The 22,286-nt window shown below is 40.9% G+C and overlaps 1 pseudogene; it reads left to right on the top strand.

Annotated features, from left to right (window-relative positions):
- Positions 1-20,571: 20,571 nt before the first annotated feature.
- LOC133831794 (uncharacterized) lies at positions 20,572-22,149 on the top strand (annotated as a pseudogene).
- The last annotated feature ends 137 nt before the right edge of the window (positions 22,150-22,286 follow it).

Raw genomic sequence — 22,286 nt, 5'->3', positions numbered from 1 at the left:
TATGGGCGAGCTGAGAAAGGGCATGATTATATCAGCCACGTGGAAGACACCTACCTAGAGCTGATGTTACAAGGTCCTACCTCTTTCAGCTCGAGGTAACCAAAGGTTTATTGCGATTGTCAAGGCATCAGGTCAGCAGAGTGGACACCACGGGCTGTGACTACATCAAGCTTGGGGCACGAGCTTGAGTTGGCACTTCTGACCTTTTATAAAGTCAACCACGCAATGTAAACGTGCATATATCAGACATCACGTGTCTGCTCCATTCCTGAATTCTCGGACACGCAGCATAAACGTGCGTGTTTAGGCGTCCCCCGACTAGTCTGGGCCATGCGACCCATTATCCCCCTTACCTATTGATTAGACCACACTTCGGTGTCAGGTTTTAGGAATTAATCATGAATGTCACAGAAGTGACATGATGGGTAAGATGGTCACGAGATGACCTCCCTTGCCAACTGATGCGTGTCGTATTGCGTACCAAATTTAACAAATATTTTATTTACTCTAAAACCAATTATTTAGTATAACGGCAAATAGAGGTTGAACCCAAGGGAACTATATTCAGTTTATTATTCACAAAAGCTTAACAAAGTTAAATTGGAAAGGGGTTTTTTTTGAAAAGTAAAAGTAAAAGCAAGAATTAAGAAAACAATTGATAGCAAGAAGAGATTAACAACGATTTTAAAGACAGTTAAGAATCATTCTCCACCTCAGACAGTCATGCTTGAATATCAATAATGAATATTATTCCGATTCCCAATTAAACTATTAACCCTGCAGATAACGCTTAAGCAGTCAATTATCCCAATCTCCCTATCACAATCAATTACGGCTAAGCGCTCAATAATTAATTCTTTTTATCAAATAACAAACCTATTAAGCATACGATTCATTCAATTTAGTAAAAGCATTAACAACAGTGGAGATAGGTTAATCTAGGCAATAAATCAATGAAGCATTTAATTCATTTAACCTAGGTTCTATTCTTCATCACAATCAACAACGCTTTTGACTACATCATCAATTGCAATTTATCACAAACACTTAGAATCCTAAACTATTAGGTGAATAGAAATTCTAAGATGACAGTAAAATAATGCAAGCCCTAATTAGTTGTACACCCTAACAAGGAATCACAATATTTCATACAATAGGCATAGAAGAATAGAAGCAATTTAACATTATGGAAATCAAGAACAATATTCACATCTCAAATCAAACATTCATGTCTGGGTTTTGAATAACCCTTAACCTAAAAGAAACTTAGCCAACAATCATGATGAAACACATAACCAAAATCAAAGAATAGAAGAGTTTAGAGAAGAAGAAAACTATTGAAAAAGTTGAATGCGATCGTCCTTCTTCTCCTCCGCTCTCTCTGTGTTTCTCTCTCTAAAATCGTGTATCTAAAACTCTTTTACGAATATGACCTAATCCCCCTTTTATTTCCCGTCCAAAAATTAAGAAAAATCGAGTTTAAATTTGAATTCAAACGCGTGCCGCGGCAGCCATATATCCTTGCCGCGGCACGAGGCTTCAGATATGCGATATAAGCTTTGCGTGTCGCGGTATGCAACTTTCCATTGCCGCGGCACGTGACTCTCTGATTCTCTTGTAGCGGCAGGGACTTTTCCCTGTAGCGGCAAGCTCTCAGATTTCTCGTACTTTTGTTCTTTTCTCGATTTTTCTTCCCTTTCACACTTTACTCCAATGGTTAGAATCCTACAAAATCATCATTCAACCAAAAATCATCAAAAATATACAATTATCCTTAAAAATAATAATTTAGATTAAATGAAACAAATTAACAAAACGATTCTAACTATCCCCAAACACACTACTTATGAACACAAAATCTGATAAGTAGAAAGGTAAACTTTATACAAAAATATACTTATCAAATTCCCCCACACTTGAACTTTACTAGTCCCTTAGCAAACCCACTAGACTCTAAACAAAACTAAAAACTAACACAAAGGCGGTCTCACTGAATACGATGATTGTCTCAGAGAATTACACTAAAATATTATGCTATAGTGACTTTGAATTTCATAACCATCAGATTTTCAACTCCTAAATTGATGAACCACTTGAAATTTGTCTTAAACCACGAGTTATAACAGTCATACTTACCAGCTCACTTGAATCAAGATGAATTTATACATGTCGTTTTATTCATATTTTTTTTTTTTTTTAGCAAACTAGCCCCTCATCAGAAAATGAGTATATATATGTAAAGGACAACCACTCCATAGACAATAACCAATTACTCTCCACTAATATAAACACACAGAATCAAGAATCAAAAGGTCTTTATCAGCTTATAATGTATGGCTAGGGTACAGGGTAGATGAGAAGGATACATTTTAGGCTCATATTGCACCATAGCATACCTTATATATACTTTTTCTATTTCTACTTTGGATCTTCTTCAACAATTCCCTCATAAATTTCATATATTGTTGATCTCTCTATTTTCCCCCACACTTATTTTCATGCAAGAAAACAAATTTCTTTTCTTTTTCTCTTTTTTCTTTTAACATATTTCTTGGGGATAAATAGGAGATCTTTACACTTATAACCACATCATATACAGAAACTCTTACTATACTTCTCTTTTTTCTTTCTTTCTTCTCTTTTTTTTTTTTTTTCATATAACCTCTCATCCCATAGTAGAAATTTAACTAGCTAAGCCATGGTGCAATGGGTTATCAACACAGATAAAGAAAAAGAAAGAAGCTTAGGGTTAAGTAATGAGTTTTCATCGAAAAAAAATATATATATGGTCAATAAGGCTCAAAAACAGGGAACTAAGGATACATTATTAATAAGGTAGGCTTGAAAGGCTCAAACGATCCAAAGAAATTGCCTTTATCATTTTCCTAATTCTGTGCACTTATGATTTCGCCTCAAGCAATTAACTAGTGTGTTCTAGAGTGGCGGGGGCTAAGTTGTATATATCTATATTTCTTATTTTTTTTTTCAACATGCATAAACTATTCCTAAAACAAGTAAGTAGCAAATCTAACTATAATAAATCGCTATTTAAATCACAAATTCAAGTAGTCATCAAAACAGGAGTCAATCACACGAATCATAATCTATCCATCATCATCTAGCATTCAAGTTTAGTGTCACTCATAAACTCATCATCGACCATTGCATTCAATAAGACCAGCCCAAGACACAAGACAAAACAACACACACACAAACACTTATAAACAAAGACAATTAACCAGACAAACAATTTGTTACCCGTCCCCCACACTTAAATTGAACATTGTCCTCAATGGAGATAAGTACAAATTGAGACAAGAACAGTAAATAAAAGAAAAATAAGAAAAGAAAATTAAAGAAAATAAAAGAAAAATAAGAAAATAAGAAAAAAGAAAACTCCCTCATCAGTTGCGACTAAAAGTGTCATCCTCATCATAGTTGAACTCCTCTGTGCCACCTGTTTCATCAACATCTCCATATTCCTGAGTGTGACTCGGCTGCACTGGAACAGCAGGAGGATACGGTGGCAGCCACATTGGGGCCGGTGGGAATGCAGACATATCCGCCCCAAGATGGGTTTGTTGCATCCTGAAGCATAGGTCTTGATAAGCAGCAAACTCCATCATCCGTTTGTTGTGGGCCACCATTTCATCATGATATGCTTGCATGTCAATGCGAGCTCGGTAAAGTTCCGTCTCCATGGCGGCAACCCGATCACCGAGTGACCTGGACCGGCCTATTTGAGGATGCACAGGTACATTGGGAACATTGTCGGGTTGCGCGGATGATGTGGCGGTGGGCTTGTCAAATCTCTGAATAGTATTTCTGTCAATAATGTGCATTGGGTTTAAGACCTCTTCATTATCATTCCAGCGCACACCGGCTTGCCTGCATAAGTCGGTGATGAGGGAAGGATGGTAGAACCCGTACTGTGTGCTAGCCATACTCTTCAGAATAGAGGCGTGAATGATCTTGCCAACATCGATAGACTTGTTGGTGACAATGGCGTACAACAAGTTCCCATACGCCACGTCCACTGTCCCAAAGTGTTTTGTGTGGAACAATTTTGCCCCAACAAAACGGTGCCACGCCTTGAGTTCATAGTCCATATATTTGGACTCCAATTTGTGTGACAAGGCATTCTCTGTCGTCCTCCACCGTGCTTCTCGAATGCCAATAGCCTGAATAATGGCATCAGGATCCAAGTTATGTTCAGAGGCATTGAAATCATCATCTGGAATGTCCGGCAAACCGTAGTAACAGTTTATAGCAGAAGCTGAATAAGCAACAGGAACACCCCGAACCACCACCTGTAAGTTCTTTCGATTAATGGCATTGGCATAAAACTCACGAACTACGGATACTACTGCAGGCTGTGGTTGAGCACATAGTTTTTGCCAGCCCCTCTGTTCAATTATACTCATCAACCGCGGATAAGGGTGATGCATGTCTAGATCGAAGCCCCTCTCAGCCACCCAAGCTTTCTTCTTATCAATTGCCTCTTTATAACTTTCGAAAGCTTCTTTGGAGGTGAATTTCTTGGTATCATATTTGACTTTGGCTGTGTTCGACGGCCCTGCTTCGGTTCGTGATCGCTTGCTTGACATTATAGCACATGCAAAATTGGAGGATGAAGGTCTTTAAGGTGATAAAAATCAACAATGAATGACACAGCACAGAGCAGACAATGTATAATCTTCAAATGTGACTATGCAACTCACTGATGCATTTCGTCGAACAGGTGGTGTGCACACTTTAAAACTCCAAGGATCACAAAATTATAGCTTGAACAATTACCCCCAATATGCAGATTGAATCAGAATAGAAGCACAATCACCACAGAAATCATTATCACAAACGAGATCCAACAAAACCCGTCCACTCTAATGATCAACACCCATTCTCAATCAAAGAGCAAAATAGAGGAAAATACCTTCAAATGATGAATCCAATCTAGACACTGTAAAATCGTGCGTGAGTTGCCCTTGATATTGCTTTTAGCCCGTGCAAACACTGCTTAAAGGGTAGGAATTGGTAATGGGTGTTGTGGGTGGCCAAGGATGATGAACTTGAGGAATAGGAATGGATGATGGGTATGGTGGGGTTAGGCAATGATGTTGGTTTAATGAGGGTGAGGAGGTTTGAGGAGGATGAGGATTAGAGTGATTTTGTGATGGAGATGGGAGTGATGTTTAGGGCTGAGGAGAAGAAGAAGAAGGGGATTGTAGGATAGGTTTTTTGTTTTGAGAGATGGGTGAGTGAATGGGAAAAATGAAAGAAAAAGGGGTTTTAGGGATTTCTGGGCACGTGCCGCGGCACGCATGTTTATGTGCCGCGGCAGGGAAGGCTCGGATTTGGGGGTCTTCACGTACCGCGGCAGGGATTTTTCTGTGCCGCGGCACACTCCTCTCGGCTTGTGGGTGTGCATCGCGTGTCGCGGCAGGAAATTTTATGTGCCGCGGCAGACATGTTTCTGGATTCGGGCCTTCTTCTCGTGCCGCGGCAGGGCTTTTATGTGCCGCGACATGGTGCCTTTTTCTGCATTTTCTTACTTATTTATTTATTTTTTATTTTTTTATTTTTTTCACGTTTTTCACGGTTTAAAGAGAGAATCAGAGTACATAAAATTGAAATACTAAATGTTCAACTTAAAAATAAAAATAAAAAATAACTAAAACAATAAAGATGGCTACGTTTAACGTCGCTAGCTCGACTCAGAACTTCAATCTTCATCAACATAAACTGGGTCTTCAAGGTACATCACATGAACTTGCTCCTCCTCGGCCATTGACTCATAATAAGGCTTCAGTCTCTGGCCATTCACCTTGAAAGACTTCCCCGTGCTTGGGCTAACAATCTCCACTGCTCCATGTGAATAAGTTTTCGTAACAATGAACGGTCCCAGCCATTTAGACTTCAGCTTGCCTGGAAAGAGCTTCAAACGGGAATGATATAATAACACTTTCTGCCCCTCCGTGAAACTCTTCCGAAGAATGTTTTTATCATGAAAAGCTTTAGTCTTGTCTTTGTAAACTCGAGCATTCTCATAAGCTTCATTACGAATTTCTTCTAACTCTTGTACCTGAAGCATTCTTTGTTGCCCAGCTGCATCCATGTTCATGTTACATTGCTTGACAGCCCACCAAGCCTTATGCTCTAACTCCACTGGTAGATGACACGGTTTCCCATATACCAACCGATAGGGTGACATACCGATAGATGTCTTGTATGCAGTTCGATAGGCCCACAAGGCATCATCAAGCCTTAAACTCCAATCCTTCCGACTCGGGGTTACTGTTTTCTCAAGAATCAGTTTGACTTCTCGATTAGATACCTCGGCTTGCCCATTGGCCTGTGGATGATAAGCAACTGTGACTTTATGTGTGACACCATAACGCCGAAATAGAGCTTCAATGCTCCTATTGCAGAAGTGAGTACCGCGATCACTGATAATCGTTCTTGGGGTGCCAAATCTCACAAAGATATGAGTTCGAATAAACTCAGCCACAGTTTTTGAATCATCTGCTCGTGTTGCCTTTGCCTCTACCCACTTGGAAACATAATCAACTGCTAACAAGATATACTCATGACCAAAAGATGATGGGAATGGTCCCATGAAATCTATACCCCACACATTAAAGATCTCAATAATCAGAATAGGGCTTTGGGGCATTTGGTCCTTAGCAGCTATATTGCCAACCCGTTGACATCGATCACATGACTTACAAAATAAATAAGAATCTCTGAATATTGTAGGCCAATAGAATCCACTATCAAGTACCTTACGGGCTGTTCTTCTCGGTCCAAAATGACCGCCACAAGCATAGGCATGGGAGAAAGCAAGGATAGAGTTGAATTCAGACTCGGGAACACACCGTCGAATAACTTGGTCGGCATAGTGCTTCCAAAGATAGGGTTCATCCCATATATAATACCGAGCATCATGTTTAATCTTGTTCTTCTGCGCTTGAGTAATATCCCTTGGTAATTCTTTAGTAGCAAGGTAGTTAACAATATCTGCATACCAAGGAATAATTTCTTGCACAGCCAATAGATGCTCATCAGGAAACCGCTCATGCAATGGTAAGAACTCCTCCTCCCGAATCAACCGACTCAAGTGATCAGCCACTAGATTTTCCGAGCCTCTTTTATCTTTTATCTCCAAGTCAAACTCTTGTAACAATAAAATCCACCGAATAAGTCTTGGTTTTTCCTCCTTCTTTGCTAGCAAATATTTAAGAGCAGCATGGTCGGTGTATATGATTACTTTCGTCCCAATCAAATAAGAACGAAACTTCTCCAAAGCAAAGATAACCGCCAATAGTTCCTTCTCAGTGGTAGAGTAATTTAACTGTGCATCATTTAGAGTTCTAGAAGCATAGTAAATCACATGAGGAAGCTTACCAACCCGCTGCCCTAGGACTGCACCCATTGCATAATCACTAGCGTCACACATAAGCTCAAAAGGCAACTCCCAATTCGGTGGCTGGATAATAGGAGTTGTAGTCAAAGATTCTTTCAATATGTTAAAGGCCAGTAGACACTTCTCATCAAACGCGAACTTAACATCTTTTTGGAGGAGCTTGCACAGTGGTGTAGAGATTTTAGAGAAGTCCTTTATAAATCTTCGATAGAAACCCGCATGACCAAGAAACGACCGTATTTCCTTGACACTAGATGGAGGTGGTAAAGACCGAATGAGATCAACTTTGGCCTTGTCCACTTCAATTCCTTTTTCCGAGATAACATGTCCCAAAACAATCCCCTGCTGTACCATAAAATGGCATTTCTCCCAATTCAAAACTAGATTGGTCTCAATGCAGCGTTTGAGAACCAAAGTAAGATTATGCAGGCATTTATCAAATGAATCGCCATATACACTGAAATCATCCATGAACACCTCAATAATGCTCTCAATGTAATCTGAAAAGATACTAACCATACATCTCTGAAATGTAGCAGGAGCGTTGCATAAACCGAATGGCATTCTCCGAAAAGCAAATGTGCCAAAGGGACATGTGAAGGTCGTCTTCTCCTGGTCTTCTGGGGCTATGAAAATCTGATTATACCCAGAATAACCATCTAAGAAACAGTAATAGGAGTGGCCAGCCAATCTCTCGAGCATCTGATCAATGAATGGTAGGGGGAAGTGATCCTTCCGAGTTGTCGAATTTAGCTTGCGGTAATCAATACACACCCGCCACCCTGTTTGAACTCGAGTTGGAACCAGCTCATTCTCATTATTCTTCACCACAGTAATGCCAGACTTCTTGGGTACCACTTGAACTGGACTCACCCATTTACTGTCAGAGATTGGGTAAATCATACCCACACTAAGGAGCTTCAGAATCTCCTTCTTCACAACTTCCATCATTGGTGGGTTTAATCTTCGTTGGGCTTCTCTGGTTGGCTTTGACCCCTCCTCCAATAAGATACGATGCATACACATAGTGGGACTGATTCCTTTTATGTCAGCAATAGTCCACCCAATAGCAGTTTTATACTCCCTAAGCACCCTAAGTAGTCGTTCTTCTTGGACTTGATCAAGAGATGTTGTGATAATTACAGGCAGTGTCTCATTCTCTCCCAAGTAAACATATTTAAGATGCTCAGGTAGGGGTTTCAATTCCAAAGTTGGTGGTCTGACAATAGATGGTTGCATCTTCTCAGTAGACAAAGGTAGTTCCAGGTAGGAAACCTGATTATGAAATTTCTCAATAAAACTGTCCAAGGCAGCCACCACATCTTCAATCTCCTCAGGAAACCAGTTTGCGTCAAGGTGAATATCCTCCCTTAAAGCCACATCCAACTTGTCATCCCCATGTAGATCAAGAACCCGCTGAGATAGGGAATCAATTACATCAATAGAACAAATAGACTACACATCACTTGGGTACCTCATAGCTTCAAAGATGTTGAACCGAATCAACTCCCCATCAAACTCCATTGTCAAAGTACCCTCATGAACATCAATCTTCGTACGGGCTGTCTTCAAAAATGGTCTCCCCAACAGAACAGGTGTAGAGCATGGAACAGATTCATCCTCCATATCAAGAATATAAAAGTCGGCAGGAAAAACCAACTCATTTACCTTAACCAGGACATCCTCCACAACACCCCGAGGATAGGCATTGGATCGATCCGCCAACTGAATAATCACCCCCGTTTCTTCAAGTGGACCAAGATTCAAGGAAGCATAAATAAAGAATGGCATGACATTAATTGAGGCACCCAAATCCAGCATACACTGTTCAATCCTCTTATTCCCAATAGTGCACGGTATGGTAAAAGTACCAGGATCCTTACATTTTGGGGGAAGCTTTTTCTAAATCACCGCCGACACATTCTCCCCCACACTTACTTTTTCATCACCTTTCAATTTCCTCTTATTTGTACACAACTCCTTTAAAAACTTTGCATACCGCGGTACTTGCTTGATTGCATCAAGCAAAGGAATGTTCACCTCAACCTTTCTGAATGTTTCTAGAATTTCCTTTTCACTTTCCTCTTTCTTGGATTTTCGCAATCTACTAGGGAATGGTGGAGGGGTGATATGTGAGGTCACGGTGGGTTTAGGTAAAGGGGCTGTGATAGGTGAGTCATTGTCATTTGTGGGTGGTGGTGGTGTGTTTGGTACAGGAGGTGGTGATGGCACTTTAGGTGGGTCATAAGAGGTGCCACTTCTCAAGGTTACTGCACTAGCATTCTCTCTAGGGTTCTTTTCAGCCTGAGAAGGGAGTTTGCCAGTGTTCTGCGTCTCACCCCTGCTCAAGGATGTTGCAATCTACCCCATGGTGTTCTCTAAATTCTTCAATGAAGCCTGGGTCTGCTGCTGGAACTGTAAAGTATTACTTGCAAGAGCCTTGATCAAATCTTCAATAGAGGACCCTTGACTCTGAGTAGGAGCAGGTGGTGGTGGTCGAGGAGCATAATTCTGTGGAGGTCTCGGTTGATAGGTAAACCCTGGTGGCATATTGGGTCCTGGTTGCGCAGCTTGTTGATTACCATAACGAAGGTTAGGATGATCACGCCACCCTTCATTATAAGTGTTTGAATATGGGTTGTACCTCGGTCTAGGTTGACCTGGAAATCCTCCAACGGCATTGGCTTCTTCAGTTGACACTTCAAAAAGGGTAGGACAAGCATCAGTTGAATGCCCTACTAACTGACAAATTCCACATGGCCGCACCTGTTGGCCTAGAGCTAGTTGTTGTACCACTGCAGTTAATTGAGCCAATTGTTGACCCAGCTGATTAACATTAGAGGTGCTCACTTCATTAGCTGATTTAGGCGGTGGAACAGGATCTTGACGAATGCCAAACTGTTGTGAGTTAGCAGCCATATTAGAAATCAAGCTCCTGGCTGCAGCAGGAGTCTTATCAACTAGTGCACCCCCACTGGCTGCATCAATCATACTCCTGTCCAACGGCAGTAATACCTCATAAAAATATTGAATCAATAGTTGCTCACTGATCTGATGGTGAGGACAACTAGCACACAACCGCTTAAAGCGCTCCCAGTAATCATAGAGTGATTCTCCCACAGCCTGCCTGATGCCACAAATTTCTTTCCTTATACTCCCCACTTTAGACGCTGGAAAATACCGCTCCAAAAACAAGGTCTTCATAGTGTTCCAGGTCTCCACAGTACCGGGGGGAGATAATACAGCCACTCCTTTGCTGAATCCTTTAGAGAGAAAGGAAAAGCTCGGAGTTTTATTTGTTCTTCTGTCACTGAGGCTAGCTTCATACTGGAGCATACAATATGGAACTCCTTGAGATGATTATTCGGATCCTCACCAGGCAGCCCATGGAACGATGGCAATAGATGAATGAGGCCCGACTTAAGCTCAAAATTCACATCAAGAGGTGCATATTGAATGCATAGCGGTTGTTGATCAATATCTGGCGCAGCCAACTCTTTCAACATCCTATTTTGTGCCATATCTCTGTAAGATGTAATAGAATCGTCTGAATCTGAGTCGTGAGACAATAAGGGCACTTTCACAGGATCCACTTGATGAGTAAGACGTTGAAAGAGTGGATTATCAGTAATAGTCCGCGAAGTCCGAGAAGAAGATGAAGTAGCAAGATACTGTTTGATTGCCTCCAACCTGTTCTGAGTGTCTTCGCCAGACATATAACTCTGAGATGCCAAGAGAAATCAAGTTAGTAAGCGTAAACCAATATGAATAATAAAAAGAATTAAATAGTTCCCCGGCAACGGCACCAAAAATTTGATGCGTGTCGTATTGCGTACCAAATTTAACAAATATTTTATTTACTCTAAAACCAATTATTTAGTATAACGACAAATAGAGGTCGAACCCAAGGGAACTATATTCAGTTTATTATTCACAAAAGCTTAACAAAGTTAAATTGGAAAGGGGGGTTTTTTGAAAAGTAAAAGTAAAAGCAAGAATTAAGAAAACAATTGATAGCAAGAAGAGATTAACAACGATTTTAAAGACAGTTAAGAATCATTCTCCACCTCAGACAGTCATGCTTGAATATCAATAATGAATATTATTCCGATTCCCAATTAAACTATTAACCCTGCAGATAACGCTTAAGCAGTCAATTATCCCAATCTCCCTATCACAATCAATTACGGCTAAGTGCTCAATAATTAATTCTTTTTATCAAATAACAAACCTATTAAGCATACGATTCATTCAATTTAGTAAAAGCATTAACAACAGTGGAGATAGGTTAATCTAGGCAATAAATCAATGAAGCATTTAATTCATTTAACCTAGGTTCTATTCTTCATCACAATCAACAACGCTTTTGACTACATCATCAATTGCAATTTATCACAAACACTTAGAATCCTAAACTATTAGGTGAATAGAAATTCTATGATGACAGTAAAATAATGCAAGCCCTAATTAGTTGTACACCCTAACAAGGAATCACAATATTTCATACAATAGGCATAGAAGAATAGAAGCAATTTAACATTATGGAAATCAAGAACAATATTCACATCTCAAATCAAACATTCATGTCTGGGTTTTGAATAACCCTTAACCTAAAAGAAACTTAGCCAACAATCATGATGAAACACATAACCAAAATCAAAGAATAGAAGAGTTTAGAGAAGAAGAAAACTATTGAAAAAGTTGAATGCGATCGTCCTTCTTCTCCTCCGCTCTCTCTGTGTTTCTCTCTCTAAAATCGTGTATCTAAAACTCTTTTACGAATATGACCTAATCCCCCCTTTATTTCCCGTCCAAAAATTAAGAGAAATCGAGTTTAAATTTGAATTCAAACGAGTGCTGCGGCAGCCATATATCCTTGCCGCGGCACGAGGCTTCAGATATGCGATATAAGCTTTGCGTGCCGCGGTATGCAACTTTCCATTGCCGCGGCATGTGACTCTCTGATTCTCTTGTAGCGGCAGGGACTTTTCCCTGTAGCGGCAAGCTCTCAGATTTCTCGTACTTTTGTTCTTTTCTCGATTTTTCTTCCCTTTAACACTTTACTCCAATGGTTAGAATCCTACAAAATCATCATTCAACCAAAAATCATCAAAAATATACAATTATCCTTAAAAATAATAATTTAGATTAAATGAAACAAATTAACAAAACGATTCTAACTATCCCCAAACACACTACTTATGAACACAAAATCTGATAAGTAGAATGGTAAACTTTATACAAAAATATACTTATCACCAACACCTAGGTGCCCTCTCCCTATAAATATGGAGACCCTGGGAGTTGCAAGGGATTGGCCTATAATTTGTATATAAACTGTAACACCCTCACTTATTTTAGTTAAAACCATATTTGAGGTGTTACGTTTTAATACTATATCATAATTTATTACTGCGGAAGTCTGGACATTTTTTTTTTAAACTTGAAAACTTATTTCACATTATTTACATTAAACATAAAGTGTGTCTCAAACATATTATACATAAGTATTAAATAACCCAATTTGTTTTCAAAATATAACTTCACACTTTATTACAAACATCACACTGATAACTGAAATAACCCACAAAAAGGTCGATGTGTTCATATGTACAAATCAGGGTCAGGACCATGCTTCAGTTCTCCTCATGTCATTCACACATTTCTTTCTCTACCTGCAACACAAGACAACTGTGAGCCTAAAGCTCAGTAAGCAAAGTAATGCATGTAATGCTAATGATTACCCAATATCAATGGACATACACAACTTCTTTTTAAATTTTCGACCCCTTAATATTGTGCACACTGTTTGAATTGGTCAATGCCTGCAGGGCTTGTTACACATATAATATAAAATCCCATGGGTTCTCCTCCAGCTAGCCATCACCACAGTAGGGCACATTAAAAACCTTATTCCATCGTTGCCCCGTCGGGCTCAAGAGTTAAGGCGGCCACACACTGTGGTGTCAATACATATAACAATAACTCATATGGAGGAGAAATAAAAACGGAAACATGGCAAATAATATAATTGGTTCACTAAAACCTAGCCCAAATTATTGGGCAGCCATTATAAGCCTACTATAGGCCTCCGTTTACACTTATTAACACTTTCATTTGCCTTTTCAAAACAGTGGCACTGAACTTAAACTTCTTATTACAACTTTCTTTTATGTTGCACAAAACTTGCAAAGGCATCATATAATTAATCATCATAATATCATGCATGGCCTTATATCATATAATAATTTACCATATCACTATTATGCCATGCATACAAATTTATGATAAAGTGTCAATGTATGTTAATACCACTTACTCACAAAATATTCATATATTGCATACTTTCACATAACATGTAATTCTTGTGTTGCAGTTGAGTACTTTACTTACCTTCTGTTCAAAATATAATTCACCGTGTAACAAGTGGTGTCTTAGGTATTGATGTGCTTATCCTAACAATGACATGAATTTCTCATCATAATGATGGCAGTAATACATTGAACTCTCATTTAAAAATACCCATAAAACATCATATCAACTTTCATATCCAATTCATGCCTTAAACCACCTAGATCGAGCGTTAGATTTATCTTAGACATTTGGAGAAATTTTGACAGAGTTTCCCCTTAATTTTAGCTATCCTCAAATATCAAAATCAACCAATAATCAACATCAAATAACCTGCCATAACCATATATCCCAAATACCAACATGATTCATCATAAAGTTATCATATACCAATTTTGATAAAATTCTAATTTCCAAGATCATCACCCAAATTAAATGAGTCTCCACATCTATTCAAACATTTATAAACATATATACTCTCTTATAAACTCAATCAAATAACCAAAAATCAGTTTGTACTCCAAGAACCCCAAAAACCTCATAAAACACAAAATTTCACTTACCGAGCAACTTTTCGGCGAAAACAATCTCTTCTAGCTTTTCTAAACCTCAAACCACTTGGAAACCACCAAGAAATATCTTAACAAGAGATAAAACACCATAGATAAGCTCTCATCAAAATTCAATAACATAGTTTAACTTCCAAGTACAAGAACTTACCATAAAAAGGCTAGAACTAAGCTTAATCCACTTATTTGGCTTTGATTTCACTTGGATCTCCTTAGAATTTCTTCAAACCAGCCAAGAAATGGTTTTTGGTTTTCTTTTCTCTCTGTTTTTCAGAGTAATGGTCGTGCAAAGTGATAAGGTTGATGAAAATTCTTTATTTTCAATGATTTGGCCTTATTGTATCAAAATTTGACACCTTTCACCTCATCATTTCACCTTTTGACTTATGAAAACCTTATCACTTCAATAATTTCGACTTAATCATCTGCTAGGCCTATTATCCTTATGTGTAAAACACTCACACCAAACCTTAGGTCCATATGAGTTCATACCCAATAGTTATGCTTACCCGATCGAGCGTAGCGCACTTATGCTAAGCTTGTTTTCACTTTGCATCAATACCACTGATTATGTATACCTCCCATCAAGAATTGATCTCATGGTTCTAAAACCATTTTTACTTCATCAATGAGACATTAATCATACCTCAATTATATTTGGTAAATCCACTAATACTCAATTTTACCCCGAAATACTAGTAATCGACATTGTACTATTTTTTACCACTTAACATCTTTTGCCTTCTATATCTTACTTTCCTCACTTAATTCCATGCCTTGTCCATATTTTTCATACTTTCTTATATCTTGAGCACATCAAACACCCATAAAAGACAACTCAAATGCCACAAGGTTAATAATATTGAGCATACATATAGACATCACATACACAACTTTTATACTTATACATGAAAACACTTATAAGAATATGCATATGCTCAAATTATACATATTGTATGATATGTAATGCAATGCAATGAAATCATGTGATTATTGGCTATATTATCTCAAAATAATGTGGGTGCTACATAAACATCTTGTAAAGAATATCAGAGAGATATCAATAATATTGACTGGTGGACTAGAATGATTTTAACCTTTGAACCACCTAAAAAAAGTATTCGTGTTACAATTTTCCTTTGAGATCATTCATCTATTACGATTCATTATTTAGCACTAATCCCTCTCCTTATTCGTATAATTATCTGTTGTCGAAGAACCGCGTCAACAGTTTGGTGCTTTCATTGAGAGCTGTTAGATTGGTGCTATCGCAAATACCCAACCATGGTAGTTACTCTCTCGAGACATGGTAACGAGGCAGACCAACGTGATGGGCAGGAGGCCCATCATGCCGCCATGACCGATGATCAGAACCTTGAGGTTCAACAGCGGCCGGGCAAGCAGCCAATAGGCCAAGATGACACTGGAAGTTCGGCTCCCCGGCCGCCCAATCCGAACCCGGATTTCTACACGGCGGTAGAAATGGAGAATGCAAAGTTGATGAGTCAACTGGTGAAAGTGAACCAATAGATTCAAGAGGTTTTGGCCTGATTACCATCTCTGACAACCGACGCAAACATCGGAAAGAGGCATGGCAAGACTCATAAGTCCCGCCGGGGGAGCCGGTCCAGGCCCAGTCGGTCGACCAGACCCCCATAATCAAATTCTACTCCCACGTCGCACCACCAGGAAACCGCATTTGAGGATATCCCTAAGGCCGAGTAGCAATTCAGTCGGTCGGTCCGGACCTCAACTCCCAGCTCACTTCCGCCCTCGAGCACACCCAGAAGGGCTCGAGGAAGCTCGCGGAGAAGATCCGGGGAGGGCTTGCGACGACAGCCCGCCCCGGCCAGCCGTCCTGCGCCCCGCTCAGACCGTCGAGCACAGGACGCGGAGGATGATAGAGCGAAGCGGCCGCGACCTAACTTGATCCGCCCTGACGGAACTAGGATCGCATCCCCAGTCAGACATCCTCCTTCACCAATAAGATATCCGTCTCCTCCTCGGCCAGTGACATTCTGGCTCACGGGAGCAGCAGGAGAAATCCTCCTTTCGCCGGACATTCCCCTCGTAGCCGGGCACCCAGAGAAGCCCCGGATCCTCATCCCCAGCGGCAGGCTCCGAGCTTCTCGAATGGAAGCTACTGGACCGGGAGTCATCGAAGTGACATCTCCGGCGGAGACCTACGCCAATGCTTGAGCTCAGCGCAAAGTCCTCAGGCCGCCCCGAGGGGCGACCTCCGAGATCGCCTAAACTCTCAGAGAAGAGACCCAGTTGGCAACGGCAGCCGTGCTCGCCAAGGGGAAGACATGTCCGAAGTACGTGACAGCGGGAACGTCCCATATAACCTATCTCAAGATAGGAGGGACAATAACCCGCCTAACGTGTACAATGGATCCGGAGCTGTTAAACAGCCCTGGAACAACCAAGGAAGTCAGGACAAAACCCTTGAGCATCTGGCTCAGATGGAGAAGCTGATGAGGAAGCTCTTGTCAGAAAAAGAAAAAAGATGAGTATGATTCAGGGGACAAACTCGAGCTCTTCGCCCCCAGCATAGCAGCGACGGTGTATCCACCTGGTTTCCGTATGCCCCACTTGTCCAAGTTCAACGGAGACGGAGACCCTTCAGATCATCTGGGTATGTTCAACACCCTGATGATGGCCCACAACATCGGTCCCGAGCTGAGATGTTTAATTTTTCCTTCCACCTTGACTGGGCCGACCAGACAATGGTTCAAGCAGAATAAAAAACAATCCATCAGCTCGTGGAAAACCTTCTCTACCGACTTCAAAAGGGCCTTCCGGGCTTCTTAGGCTGCTCACGTCAAAGCCGACACCCTAGCAAATGTAAAACAACAGCCCAACGAGCCTTTAAAAACTTACCTGAGCAGATTCACAAACGTCGCTGCTCGGGCCAAAGACGCAGATGACAGTTCCAAGCTCATGGCTTTGAAGACTGGGATCCTCGTTGGAGGCGGACTCTGGGAGGAAATACAGAGAAAAGGTGTCAGCACCGTGAATGAATTCTTAAATATGGCCCAGGGATGGATAAACCTGGAGGAGGTGCGAGCATCGGCAGCGGGAACCAGCCAAGCCCCTGATCAACCCGCTCGAGTGGGAACGGACGCCGTAATAACGGCCCAAACCGTTGCACAGAATAACCAGTGGGGTGGAGGCAAGAGAAAAGGGAGCAGCGAAGGCGGCCAGCACGGCCCAAAGAAGAATAAGTCCCTGGAAAAATTTAAACCAGTCTACGCAACTTATACCGAGCTCACGCACACTAGGGAAAATATTTTCCTAGCAAATTCTGCTCGCCTTCCCTGGAAGAAGCCGGAACCACTGAAGCATGAGAAGGGTAAGCGAGACCCCTCCAAGTTTTGTCGATTCCATAACGACATTGACCACAACACTGATGATTGTAGGCACCTGAAGGATGAGATCGAGACTCTCATCAGAGCCGGACCCTTGGCTTAGTACGCGTGAAATAGGGTTCCCACCGGCCAACCAGCTCCGGAAGTTCCGACAAGTCAGTCCGGGTCTCGGATAGATCAGGACGTCCCTCCTCCCGCGATAGGAGGAGAGATCTCCACGATCTTCGGAGGCCCCCATCTGGCTGGTACAAGCAGAGGTGCCCAGAAGAGGTATGTCAACGAACTCAAGGCTCATAATGGAGTGGAGTTCGTCACTGAGCAGCATCTACCCAAGCAGCAACGATTGGAGAGGCAACCAATCATATTCACCGAGGAGGATGCCAATCACATCCAGTTCCCTCATAACGACCCTCTGGTCGTAGCCGCTCAGCTCGCTAACCAGAGAGTTAGAAGAATACTGGTCGATAATGGGAGCTCGGTGAACCTGTTGTTCCGGTCTACGCTAGAAAAGATGGATTTGTTTGTCACCAAGTTGAAAGCCACCTCCATGATGCTGTATGGATTCTCCGGAGAAGGGTCGGCAGCGATAGGGACAATCGAGTTGGTGATCACCCTGGGAGAGGGACCCCAGACTGTCTCAAAACTCCTCGAGTTTGTGGTCATCGATTACCCCGCTGTGTACAATGCTATTTTAGGCCGACCTACATTGATAACATTCGAAGCCATAACCTCCATCCGCCACCTCGCGCTAAAATTCCCCTCTTCCTCTGGGATATGCACGATCCGAGGTGATCAGCTCGCTGTCAGGGAATGCTACTACATTTCTATGAAGGGAAGATCAAAACCCAGGCAGCTGATGATGACCATCCAGGGTGGGAATGAGGAATCTCAGGAACTTGTGCCTAGTCCCGAGATTGAAAAACCTCAGAGCGCTGGAGGGGAGGATATCATCTTAAATAATGATATCGACCCCAGAATAGGAGAAGATAGGTCTGAACTTTAAGCCATCGAAGAACTTGAGGAGGTAAACATCGACCTACAAGACCCCACGAAGGTGGTGAAGCTCAGGAAAAACCTTTGTAGCGAAAGGAAGGCGGAGTTGATTAAGTTTCTGCAGGAGAATCTAGACGTGTTCGCCTGGTCTCATGAAGACATGGTAGGGATCAGCCCGAGCATCATCATGCACACTCTCCATTTGGATAAAAGTGTACCTGCAAGATCCCAGAAGCAAAGATGCCTAGGTATAACCCGAGCTGAGGCCATAGAAGAAGAAGTAGCTCGGCTCTTGAAGTGCGGCTTTATCCGCGAAGCAAAGTTCCCGATCTGGGTCGCCAATCTTGTGTTGGTCCCGAAGCCCAATGGGAAATGGCGGACCTGCATCGACTTCTCTAATCTGAACAAAGCCTGCCCCAAAGACTGCTTCCTTTTGAACCACCTAAAAAAAGTATTCATGTTACAATTTTCCTTTGAGATCATTCATCTATTACGGTTCATTATTTAGCACTAATCCCTCTCCTTATTTGTATAATTATTATTGACGCGGTTCTTCGCCAACAGGTAATTAATAGAATGAGATAATGGGATTAGTGCTAAGTAATGAATCGAAACAAATGGGTGATCTTAAAATAAAATGGTGATACGAATACTTTTTTAGGTGGTTCAAAGGTTAAAATCCTTCTACTCCACCAGCCAATATTATTGCTAGTTTTCTGGTATTCTTTACAGGGTATTTCTTTTCACAATAGAATCCAACCCCTTGCAACTCCCAGGGTCTCCATATTTATAGGAGAGGGCACCTGGGGGTTGGAAAGGGGGGGTCATCCCGTGACCTCCTTACCCATCATGTCACCTCTGTGACATTCATGATTAATTCCTAAAACCTGACAAATGAAGTGTGGTCTAATCAATAGGTAAGGGGGATAATGGACCGCACGGCCCAACCCAGTCGTGGGAGCCTGAACACGCACGTTTATGCTGCGTGTCCGAGAATTCAGGGATATATCAGACATGTGATGTCTGATATATGCACGTTTACATTGCGTGGTTGACTTTATAAGGGGGCACAGACGCCAACTCAGGCTCGTACCTCGAGCTGGATGTCTTCTTAGTCCGCGGTGTCCATACTTCTGACCCGACTCCTTAGTAACCTCAGTGAACCTTTGGTTACCTCGAGCTAAAGAGGTGGGACCTGGGGGCAGCAGCTCCAGGTACATGGCATCCACGTGGCTGATACACAATTATGCCATGCTTCAGCTCGATAATAGCCCGTGGAGAATTAGGGCGTACAATTATCTGTTGCCGAAGAACTGCGTCAACAATCATCTTAAAAAAAAGGTAGTGATAGTATAATTATTGAGTCCAACCGACTAACGGTGTGACCAGAAAATATTTTTAAAGTTAATGAGAAGAGAGAGAAATTGATAAACATGAAAGAGAAAAGAAAAAAAAAGCAGCCAAAACCTAAAAAAAGTAGGAAACAAAAAGTGGTATTTGTGTAAATTAAGGGCCCGTTCGGTAACGCTTAAAAAAATGATTTTTTTTTATTTTTTTAATTAAAAATATGAAAATATGGTTAGGAAACACGTTCGGTAATACAATTTTGTTTTTATTTTTTTAATTTAAAATCAAAATTAATTAAATTTTGAGCTTTTAAAAAAAATTAAAACGTATTTCGGCTCTCTCGTCTTCCGCACCTTCGTCAAGTAATGGCTTCTTCTTCACCTTCCTCAATCAACTGAGCCCAGTAATGGCTTCTTCTTCACATTCCTCAATCAACAGAGCCCAGTAATGGCGATTTCTATTATTAAGGTATGATTTTCTGTCATTTTCAATTTTTGGTCTGTGCCATTGAAAAGTAATGTGTTCGTCGAACTAGAACCGGACCATGGAGGCTCACGCCCTCCTCAAGAGGCAAGGCTTCGACGTCTGCTCTTACGGCACCAGTGCCCATGTCAAGCTTCCCGGTCCTTCTCTCCGAGAACCCAATGTCTACGATTTCGGAACTCCCTACAAGTAGATGTACAACGATCTTCGCCGCAAAGATCCCGATCTGTAAAGTCTCTTTCTTTGTTCTTAATTTCTTTAAATTTTAGGGCTTTTTTTGTTTATGAATTATTTTTTCTTGAACTTCTATTAAGCTATAAGCGTAATGGGATTTTGCCTATGCTTAAGAGAAACTTAGCTGTCAAAACGACACCGCAGTGGTGGCAGAATAACACTGCTGATGGCTGCTTTGATATCGTTTTCTCGTTTGAGGAAAAAGTTTTTGATATGGTCGTTGAAGGTGAGTGGGTTTATAGTATATGATGTTTGTTTGAGAATTTTAATACTTCTATTACTTGGGATATTGTTGATTTTCAATTGCCATTGTTATGATTCCAAATTTCTATGTTGAGTTACTTTGAGGATAATGTAGAGCTTTAGTTTAGAGTTTAGACAATCTAAAATAACTTAGGGGGTTCTATGGGGTTAGCCCTTTTCAATCAAGAAGATTATTAACTTTGATTCATAACCTCTTGGTGTGGTTTATAACTTAAAAATCTATGGTGTTGGAGTTTCAACAAGCATAGCAAGTATGCAAAATTTTCTATGTTGAAATTAAGTTCTGTGAACAGACTTGTAACTTACTGTTCTCCCCAAGAAAGAAGAAGAGTGGTATGGTATGAAAGTAAAGTCTTTTATAAGCATATGAACTTTCAGAAAGGATAAAGGGTTTTGTAAATTGAGATTACAGCTGGGAACTTAGCATATTTGGACTGGAAAAAAGAGAGAATATCAATGAGGAGCCGAATGGATATCAGTGTAATACTTTGTAGGATCCCTATGATGGGTACCATCAAGGGTTGCAAGTGAGAACTGGAAAGTGCAAAGTGTAAATGGGTATCCTTGTATTTGTAGTCTTTTTGCTGACTACCCTTTTGATTTGAATTGTTAAACACTTTTGTCTGTAAGAAACTTGTGTGGGGATTTTCAAATTCAAAAAGAGCTTATTGTTGGAAGGTAGTTGTCTGGTGGTGCATACATGTTTACTCCAAAGGTTTCTATAGAATCTGTCATTGTCGTTCCTTATGATTGTTGTCACTTTTTCTTTAACTTGGAATGTTATCTTTGTTCACAATCTGATCATTGTGCAGATCTTCACACTCGAGAACATGTTCTAATGAAAAGTGTGTTGGTAATCAACTTGGAGGTCAAAGACAACCATGAGGAGGCAGCCATAGGAGCTAGGCTTGCTATGGAGCTATGTCAACAGGTATTTATACTGCTATGCTATGTTTTATAGCATGGTTATTATAAAGTGTTCGTCTACATTAGTGATTAATACCCCTTGATTGAATTTTATACATAGATCGAAGCACATGAAATGTGGGAAGATTCTATTGATGGTTTGGTGGTTGCTTTTGAGAAACAGCATCGGCGTAAATTGTTATTGTAACGCCCTGGCTACCCCAGAACAGTTACGGTGATCGGTGAACCGGAAATTTGACCCGTTAGCCGAGTCCTTTGGTTAAAAACGTGATCTAGGTGTCATTAACAGGTTAAGGTGTAAAACCAGTAAAAAGGAAAGGGCAC

The sequence above is a fragment of the Humulus lupulus genome, chromosome 4 (assembly GCF_963169125.1).
Source record: "Humulus lupulus chromosome 4, drHumLupu1.1, whole genome shotgun sequence".
Taxonomy (NCBI): domain Eukaryota; kingdom Viridiplantae; phylum Streptophyta; class Magnoliopsida; order Rosales; family Cannabaceae; genus Humulus; species Humulus lupulus.
Note: the sequence above shows the minus strand (reverse complement) of the source record. Positions and strands in the feature narration are given on the sequence as shown.